The sequence below is a fragment of the Athene cunicularia genome, assembly GCF_003259725.1.
Source record: "Athene cunicularia isolate RWA chromosome 2 unlocalized genomic scaffold, athCun1 chr2_part1, whole genome shotgun sequence".
In the NCBI taxonomy this organism is placed as follows: domain Eukaryota; kingdom Metazoa; phylum Chordata; class Aves; order Strigiformes; family Strigidae; genus Athene; species Athene cunicularia.
The window spans coordinates 62592427-62602552 of record NW_020799095.1 but is presented as its reverse complement, the minus strand read 5'-3'; positions in this window follow the sequence as shown (position 1 = coordinate 62602552).

The following is a 10126-nucleotide window of genomic DNA, read 5'->3' as shown; positions in this document are numbered from 1 at the left end:
ACCGGGGAGGGCGGGGGGAGGGCTCCCGCGCTACGGGCGCGCTCCTCTCCATGTCCATTATTTACAGGGTCTACCCCTTGAACAATGCAGCGCAGCGGCCGCTGGCGGGGCCGAGCGGCTGAACGGGGGCGCCGGAGCGGGCACAGACCGGGAGGCAAGACCCGAAAGTCGGGGTGGGGGCAACGCCGAGACTTGGGCGGTGGGAGGAGGTGTACCTGCACCGTTTCGGTCAGGCTGTCAAATTAGTGCGCCCTTAGGAAAAAACGAATGATCATACCAACACCTGACATGAATTGTAAAATAGACAGATCAAATTGGTGAAGGTTATTTTTGCGTTAAGCTAAATTTACTTCAGCGTGCAAGTGCCTCAGACTATTTTCATAGTGGAGCGTAGCCTGTGCATTACGGAGCTGTGCGGTTATTTTTTCCTTTGGAAGAAAGGAGAGAGAGAGACAACAGATCAATATATGCTTGTACACATGAACATGGCTAGTGAGCAGAAAGTACTTGTGTGCATTAGAAAAGGACTGGTGTCACTACTGACCGTAAATGGGAGAGCAAGTTGCTGCTGGATTTTCATTTATGTGATCTATCTGGTCTCTGCAAGCGAGTTACTGTACACCATTAACTCCTTAGATCTTCCACCCTTTAGCTCCTTTTCGCTCATAGGACACCAAAAAGGTCTCCTACCGACTGGTGGCTCTGGATCCCTTTTGCAGAGCTTCCCTCTGTCCCCCTCTGAGGGATCCCCAGGACCCCAGCAGCATCCCCAGCCGGCACTTCATCCTCCCGTCTGACCTGCATATTCCTTGCTGAAATGTGAACCTGATGCTCCCAGCCCAGGAAAGTCCCCTCTTTCTCTTCCTGTATTGCAGTGCCCTTTTATATCTGATGGCTGTTATCGTGTCCCCACACCATGTTTTCTTTATGACAACCAGCTGCAATTTGTCCGCCTCTCCTCCTGTCTCCTCGGCCACCCACTGATTGCCCCAGCTCTCCTCTGGTTTCCCCTCAGCTGCTGCCTGCAGCACGCACTGAGCGGTGCCCCAGCCTCCATGCGTGCAGGGCGTTAGCCCCGCCTGCAGAAACAGCTCCTCTTCCTGCTTTTCAGTCACATTCTGTGTTTTCCAAGCAAATTTTTAGGATTATTTTAAATTATTATTTCATCCACCAATGTACTTGCAGTCTGTCCCTGATCAATGCCATCTCTGAAGGCCACTAATGAAATGTCCCAGGACAGACGCCTCTGGAGTTGCATCTATAATCCACCCGTTTGCCAGTAAACCACCGACAACTGCCATTTCCACAGTTTTTTACCTACCGACCAAATTTTTTCACATAAACTGACCTCCTTCATTTATGTGCGGAGCCTAACCAAGGCACAGATGATTACGGTCCTTGCTCCTTTCTTCCATAACAAGGTCTGCTCCTCTATCACCAAAGGAAATCTGGCCAGCTTGTCCCAATTTCTTGTTGACAAGTCCATGTTAATAGTTGCTTATCTCATTGTTTCCTTCTATCTGTTTACAAATAATACGTCTGTTCATACTAGGTACTTTCCGGGGAAAAAAATGTCTAGTTGGTCTATTTATTTATTGTTTGGTTTTTTAATTCCCTTGTTAAAGATAGGCACCAGTTTTGCCTTTATCTATCAGCATGGTCCTTGGCCATCTTCCCCAAGTCCTCAGAGATAAATGCTAGTGTTTCAAATGCTGTTTGAGCCATTTCCTTCAGCACCCTTGTGTGAAGTCCAGCCAGCCTGTTGGTTTGAATACCTCTAAGTTATTTAAGTACTCTTGTGACTGGTTCTGTCCCATTCTGGGCTGAAACCTTATTCCCTGGTCATTAATATGTATTATGTCAATATCACAAGTGACCTCTTTCAACCGAGACTGGTGCAAAAAAGGCCTACTCTGAGCCTTCTCAGCATCAGTCAATAGCTTTCTCTCTCTGATGAGTAATCCACTTTCTTTTGACTTCCTCTTACCACTGATGTACTTACTGAACGATTTCTTGTTACTTGCGATCTCTTGCCAGTTAAGTTTTATTTGTTGTATTGGCTTTTTTGTGTTTGTCCCCATCTGCTCTTGCTAGGCAGCACTTCTGCACTTATCCCGTGGAAACCTGACCTACTTTCTCTGTGTTTCCTTTTTGTGAGCTCACGATTTAGCCTGTTTGGTTGCTTCCTACCCTTCCTAGATTTCTTCTGTGATGGCATTGTTTGGGACATGTCTTCTAGAAACTCCCAGCTACCACTCGCTGTCTTTTCCCACTAAGGTTCCCCTTGGCATGGCCTGGAGTTGGCAGGGAGAAATGGAGAGGGGAAGAGGACTTTGGGAACTGAGGTCTTGAGCTGAAGTTTTGAGGAAAGAGAAATTTGACTGAAGAAAGCAAAGAATTGAAAATTTGGAAGAGATGGGAGAGAAAAAAAGAGCCCTTAGAGAAGGAAATAGGCGTATTGTGAATGAGTAGATCTTGTGGAAACAGAATAAAGTCATACAGTTCAATGAAAAGCCCATAATGAGAGGTGTCAACCCTTACTCAAGCTGACCAAATATTTTTCATCCCAAACACCTCTTCTGGGCTTCTCCTACATCCTGAGATTTTGTTTGGAACTGAAAAATTTCAAAGATAGCATATTACAGAGAGTTATGTATTTTTACATAGAAGTTCTCCTGCTCTTGAAACAGCAATCCTTGAGAGACTGTTTCTGAGTACAGGAAGGTTGAGGACAAAAAAAGGAAAGAAAACACATTTCCAGGAGTTAAATAAATTTTTAATGAAATAAGTACTAGTAAGGAAAAACTTCATGGAAAAAATGTCTTTGAAATAGCAGAAATGCCTTTGCATATTCTTGTGAAAGTTGATTTTGGTTTGAATGAGGAAATGTGAAAGCTTTGAAAGGAATATTCCTGCTACATGGTGGAGCCTACACATGAGTGAATGCTGAATTTAAGATTACAGAGGCAAGCCTCTCTCTCCTGTGCAAGGCTTCACGAGATACTGCGTTTTGTGATCAAGCATGGTTTCTCCAACAGTGCCTCTCTGACCTCAGAGAGAAGACATAGGACCTTTGGGGTGTCTCTTTGCTAGAGCACAAAAAGATACCATTTAAAAGATAAGTTTCATTCAAAAGGAGAATGAACCAATGTCTTTTGTCTTATTTTTTTCTACATTCACTGAGTAACATTAAAGAAATTGCCTACCGTTATAACCTGGGTCCTCTACAGTTTGGGGAAGAGGAGCAGAAAAGATGTCTTGGTGTCCTCTGACAGGAGCAGTTTGGTGCCTGATGTAACTCGGAGTGAGTGTCCTCAGAAATGGGACAATACAACAGTGGTGGAAACAGCGAACTTCGCCCTGTTGCAGAGCAAGCATCCCGCTGCAGAACAAGCACCCTGTCTGTCAGCACCCTGCCACAGCTCTGAGGATTTGAAGCCAGGACCCAGAGAAATATCACCATGTTTACAGAAAGGAGGGAAAAAAAAATAAAATCAAGCTTCCTTAGCATTAGTGTTAATGTTTCCAGATTCTTGGAAGGCCAGCCACAGTACTCTGAAGAGCTCTTGGCATAAATTCCTGGTTTATGTGGAATTTGTAACAACCCCATTCTACATAATGACAACCCTAGCTATATTTTATTGTTTTATGGGATATATGCTTGGTTGCCTTTTTTGTCTAAAGGAGTCCTGCACTGTAGCCATGAAATCATGACAATGCAATAAACCAAAGCTTCAGTACAAATACTGATTAATAAAATCACCTATTGGAACACAGACTATTTAGATAATGGAGAAAAGCACCATATCGTCATAGGATCCCACGATAAATCAAGTTGGAAGGGATCAGAAGGTCTCTGGTCCCACCTCCTCTTGAAGCAAGATCAGATATGGGGTCAGATCAGGATGTGCAGGACTTTATCCAGATGATTTTCCCTTTACCCAGGGATTTTTCAACTCAGGAGGGCCAGGTGAGTACTGTGAGAACTGGTTGTGAGGAAAGAGAAAGAGAAAGAAAGAGGAATGAGTTAAAAATGTTAAAAGGGGCTAAGCCACTTGGGAAACAGGCAAAAAAGACTGTACTTATTTCAATGTGCTCTCCTCTGATCCTGATTGAACCACAGACACCTGACTTTTACCATTCTTACAATGTCAGCAAAGATTAGTGAAACTCACTGGGAAAATGTTCTGTCCCTCCCTGATGCTGATTCAAATAGAAGATGACAACCTATTACTTGTGTCATTTACTCTGCTGACAGAAGACTGTACCCCATACAGGGAAGGATGAAGCAAGGAAAGGATTCCCATCCCCCACCTGCTAGGGATGTGAGCATGATGGGGAATGTGGGTGGCTTCGTTTATTATCCTAAAAACAGAGAAGATTATTTGCACACTAATTATTGGAAAAGATCACAGATGTTGCAAAATCAAGCAATCTGATGTTGGTAAATGCTGTAACTAAGATTGCTCGGGCAATGTTATGTGTGGCCCAAATCTTCTGTACATGAATTCTGATGCAACCTTTAATTAACAATGCATTATGAAGCAACCTATAATGACATGATTACGTATGATTTTTCTTGCAGATCTCATGTCTTATTCAATAAATTAAAAAAAAAAAATAAAAAGAGAGAGAGAGAGAAAAAAAAAAGAAAGATGACAACTTAAGAAGCTCTGGCTCTCAGCAAGATTTAGGCACTTAAAATACCTTTTAGAATCTGGGTCTCAATGAGGAGCAATTTAATATTTTGTTTTCTCCTTCTTCAGTATGGAGCCCCATGACTTATTTAATGCACTATGTTCAACCCCTGCTCTCAAGAACTAATGATTAATGTCCTCATGAGATTTTTTATAATTCTCCCCTGTGAAGTATCTGAGAGTTTTACAAATATTAATGCATTTATTTTCAGAGTGTCTCCATAAGGGGAAGGTTTATTACCTTCTTTTCATATTGGGAAACTCAGGGGCAGGTAAGAAAGCCATGAAGTTTTGGGTACTTGCAGCTCCCAGCAGTTTAGCACTCTCACGCATGGTGCAGCATTTTGTATTTTCAAAGCACAGCTCCTGTTGGCAACTGTGAATGAGCAGTGCTTTTGTAAATCAGATTTGAGACTCTCAAGGCATGCACTCGCAAAATGAGACAAATGCAACTGGAATAACATTATACGGTGCTTCGAGGAAGAGACAGAACCCTGACATCACTCCTGGGCAAAATGATGGAGCAACCGATGCAGCATTGTATTAATAAAGAATTAAAACTAGGTAAGATAATTAGAGCCAGTTAACCTGGATTTAAGGAAAATAAACTTTGTTACTACCATTTAAAAAAAAAAAAAAAGATTATGGATTTGGTTAATGAAGACAATGGTACTGATGTACACTGTTAGTGACTGTACAGTAAAAAAAGATAAAGTCAAGCTAGTTCCACCTTAGCTTGGTCCAGGTTGTGAGCAGATATTATCTTCCAGATACAGCTGTGCTGCCAGAAGAATCTACATCCACTAGCTGCTTGGATGTAACCATTTGTTAGCTAGAAATTTATTCTCCTTCGAATCTGCCTGCATAGCAATTCCTGCATGCACCCCCTACTTTACAGCAGGACAAATCAATGAAGTTCACTCAGACCAGCAACTTAAATTGCATAACCTTGCCCTGATAATTCTCCTTGAGGGGAGTTCAGGAGCTCACTCAGATACATCTACACCTGTCAGCAGCCAGTTGACTTTCTAAGTTATGAATTTGGTTCTCTGGAAAAGCAGTGGCACCCCTTAATTCTTCTTCCAGGCTTCCACCTCATTTGTGATTCACCTACCTCTACAATTAACGAGGCAGCGTTCTATAGGGAACAGCTTTCTTCACAGTAAGGTGACCCACATGTGAAGCAGGTCTATCCTGTTCACTGAATAAAGCAAGCACTCTGTGGAAAAAACAGTAGGTAGCCATGTAATTAAAGGCTTTTCTCACTCTACATACACAAATATTATATACACTTTATATATATATGCATGGATGTATAACACATAGACATTATGTGAACACACAGAGAGGTCAAATTAGATTTACACAAGCTATTTCACCTTGTGTAATTTCTGACTTTCAAGTGCTTAATTTTGCATTCTTCATGGTGTTTTAATGTAGGGTTTTTTTCTGTGTGTATATATTAAAACAATGTGAAAACCAAACGAGTGCTTACACAAGACAAATTTTACAGTGTGCATATTTTTTGGACACAGATTGTTTGAACGCCTTAATGGAATATAGTGAAAACAAGTAGGAATTAAGTCAGTCCAGTGGCTTTTTTAAAATTTTAAACAGATCTTCAAATACCAGAATTAGATAAATTAAATTAAATGAACAATTCAGTTAAATTAAACAGGCTTTGAACTGGATTCCTGCTTCAAAAGATTAAAGTCTCTCTAACAGCATTCATTTTATGTTCCCTTGGTCATAAGATGGTAGCTGAGCATCAGATGATGAAAAATCACTAGTGCAAATATATGTATATATTTTCTGCATCCTCTTCTAAGGCTGCTGACAGATTCTTAACAGAAATACTGAGACTGGAATAGTAATACTTAGTTCAGGAGCAACGTGTGTGCATTTTCACCTATAATGGGAATCACAACCTGCTACATGCAGATGCTTACTGTCACTTTTACTGTATAACTCAGTTTCTAAAGGGAAAGCAAAAACAAACAGCACCTAGGATATTCCTTAAGGATTATCAGAGGAAAGGAATCAGGACACCCTGAGGGAACTCAGTGACTCAGAGTGCAGTCTTCAGACACGTAAATTACACCTTGCACGAAGACTAACTGCAAGCACGTGTATATGCTACAGAAAGTAACCAAACAAATGTAAGGATTGCAACTGAAAGCCTAATTGCCTCAAATGTATGAATCACCAGGTTCCAATCTTGCAGGACCTAACTGGAATATTTAATAAAAACGGAACCTATAATCAAGAACCTTATTTGCACATGAAATATTTCCCTTTGATTTTTTTTTTCTTTACACCTGGATAAGAGACATGCTTGATGGGGTGTGTTTTTTTCCATGCCTGCTACTATATCGTATATGCAAGCTCAGACTCACCTAGTGTCCAGATGGTTTTACCGTGAGTCCGTGCTTATAAGGGCTGGGAGCAATCTCCAAGGTACAGCTGTGAGACTGGAGCCTCTTCTGTTCTTCAACACAGGCCCAAACTGGATGTTACCTGTGGAGAGGCTGATAAGGGGCAAAGTCTTAATTAAACCGTGACATGTATCCACGTGATGTTGACATATATCTATCCACCTATTCACATGTTACCTGGCACTCACTGCTGCTTACAAGTCTTTCTTGCACTTGGACTAGATGTTCATTATAGATACCTTCCAACTATTCTATTCTATTCTATTCTATTCTATTCTATTCTATTCTATTCTATTCTATTCTATTCTATTCTATTCTATTCTATTCTATTCTATATTCTATTCTATTCTATTCTATTCTATTCTATTCTATTCTATTCTATTCTATTCTATTCTATTCTATTTTCTATTCCATTCCATTCCATTCCATACCATTCCATTCCATTCATCACAGGCGGGAATTACTGGGATGCCCTGCACAGACCTTGCTACATTTCATCTGCACAAATGCAGCCCTGGATAATCTCCTACCTCCCATCCACAGGGGGCACCTGCACCAGTGGCTCACAGCTCAGTTCATAATTCTCCTGAATAAACCCTTTCAAAACCTGCAAGGAGAGGAGCATATTTTCTATTCTCCGCATACAAAACACACATGACCACGCATGTATGGTTTAAGAGAGAAAAAAGAGCATTAACTAGTTCAAGTTGGAAAAAGAACATGTTGATTTTGCTTAAGAAAATTGTTATGAAACAAAATAATGGCTTTAAGAACAAAAGGGAAAGAAAGAGGTTGGGAAAAAATCATAAGCCAAGATTTAATATTTATACAATAATATACACTTGAAGATTTGAGAGATAAGAGGCTCGCACTGCTAGAGTTAAAGAATCTGTAGTTACCCAGAACCCAAGCCAGCTTGTGCAAATACAGCCCTGCAGTGCAGTCAGCCTGGCAGACTTTGTCCTTCCAGGCATAACCACCGATTTATACCTTACTCCACAAAGGTCAGAGCTCCCTTTCCAGGACACTAGTAATGTCTTGTGCTGCTAGCTTCTACCCTGGGAATACCAAGGACTTCCTTCACAATGTCTTTTAGCTTGAACTTATGCAACCTAAAATCAAGGAATCCGTGGACTTCTGAAATCCAAAGGGCTCTGTATTTTATGCCACTAGAGCCCCAGGACCTGCTGCATCTGAAGTAAAGGGTGAAATTCCAGCTAGTTTTTCTCTGGACTAGTAGGATCTGGCTGGCACATGCAGCTTACCAGGATGTTTGCTCAGTACATGTCCAGCATATTCAAGGAAAGATGAGAGGTGCCCGCCTAGCAAGTACCCTGCACCAAATGACCCACTGCATTCTTGCCCCAGCCTTTTTTTTTTTTTTTTTTTTTTTTTTTTTTTTTTTTTTTTTTTTTTTTGCCTCTGCTGCCCAGTGAGGATGCTGTATCTGAGGAATCTGAAAATACAGAAGACAGTCAGAAAACTCAAGTTCCTCTGCAGCTGGAGACATTGCTAAAAAATTGTTTGCTAGGAGTGAAAAGCTGCCAGCAGCAGCCAGAGAATGAGAGGTTACATCTGGATCAAGAGTAAGTGCTACAAGGGAGGAGTCAGCTGGGAACAAACACCTGATTTAGGGAAGTTTGGCTTTAAAAAAGAGAAAGCAGGCTTAAAAACATCCTGAGAAGAGCAAATGTAAAAAATATTGTGAAGAAACAAACCTGATGTAGTATGATGGGGGAAAGGGAAATTAGACACTCATCGGTACAAGGCTTGTATTTGTGATTACAAGGTAAAAGAACAGAGGATCATGGATGAGCAGCTTTTGCTGTGGCTTTTCCCTTCTTCCCCCTACCTAATCAGCTGGTCTGTGGATGGTCAGCCAGCAGAACAGGCAATAACAATGGCCTCAATCAGCAAGGAGGAGGCTGGTTTTTGCTGGCAAACTTGTGCTTCTTTTCAAGGAAACATTCTTTTCAGATGTGCCAGAGGTTCAGCCATCTTCCTCAGAGAGACATCAACTGGGTGACGAGTTTAAATCAGTTAGCATTGAAAAAATAAAGAAGTCTGTACCAGTGGCTGCAGACATTGTAAATTGTTCACACTTGTGACCATGTCATGGGAGAATATCAAAGGCTTCCACCAGTTCCATGGTTGTTTGGAATGAGATAGGCAGTGAGCCAAAATCTACCTTGGCAAAAGTCTCCTGTGTTGTGCAGCTTAGCTGTCCTGCCAGCTACCTTAGGCAGGACATTTCTTACCTCTGGGTCCTTTCCATAGGGATCAAATGTTCCCAGCCATTTGGATTTTGACAAAAGGCTCTCTACGGTTATTAGCTTTAACACTATTCCTTGGCTTTAGGCAGGAGGGAGACTGCTAAACTAGTGTCACAGTGGTGTTTGACCCACTCGTGATCTCCTTAATCCGTGTCAAACAGTTATTCGGATTAGACATCTCACTGGCCTATTTTCATAAACTTACCTGGAGCAGATGACTACCTGGTGCCCAGCTGAGATTCTCCTCTGCAGCATACTTGTGTGATTAAGAACCCAGCAGTAGGAGATGAAGACGTATTTGTATAATTATGCAATTCTCTCTTAACCTCTCTCAATTATTTTTAAAAGCACGTTGCTATGGGAAAATACTCCTGGAGTCAGTTATTTTAAAGTCATCTTCTTAGATACTTAAACCCATCCTTTCAGTGTTTTCAGATTTGAGGACAAACTTTTATCCAGTTAGTGAATGTAGATGCAAAGGATGTTGTTCACTCTGGTGGGAATGAACTGTCCTACCCTCCTCTTCTAGACCTCAGAGCAAATTAGTGCAGTGCTTAATGAGCATTAGCCTGTACTAAAAAAGGAAGATTGCAGATAGTAAGTTGTAAGTTTAGGACAAAGTTTCTTTTTCTTACTTTATTAGAAGTGGACAAAGTAGAAATAATACAAAGCTAATAATTACTTCTTTTAAAAACACAGAGGAACAGAGTCCAAGTTGGAT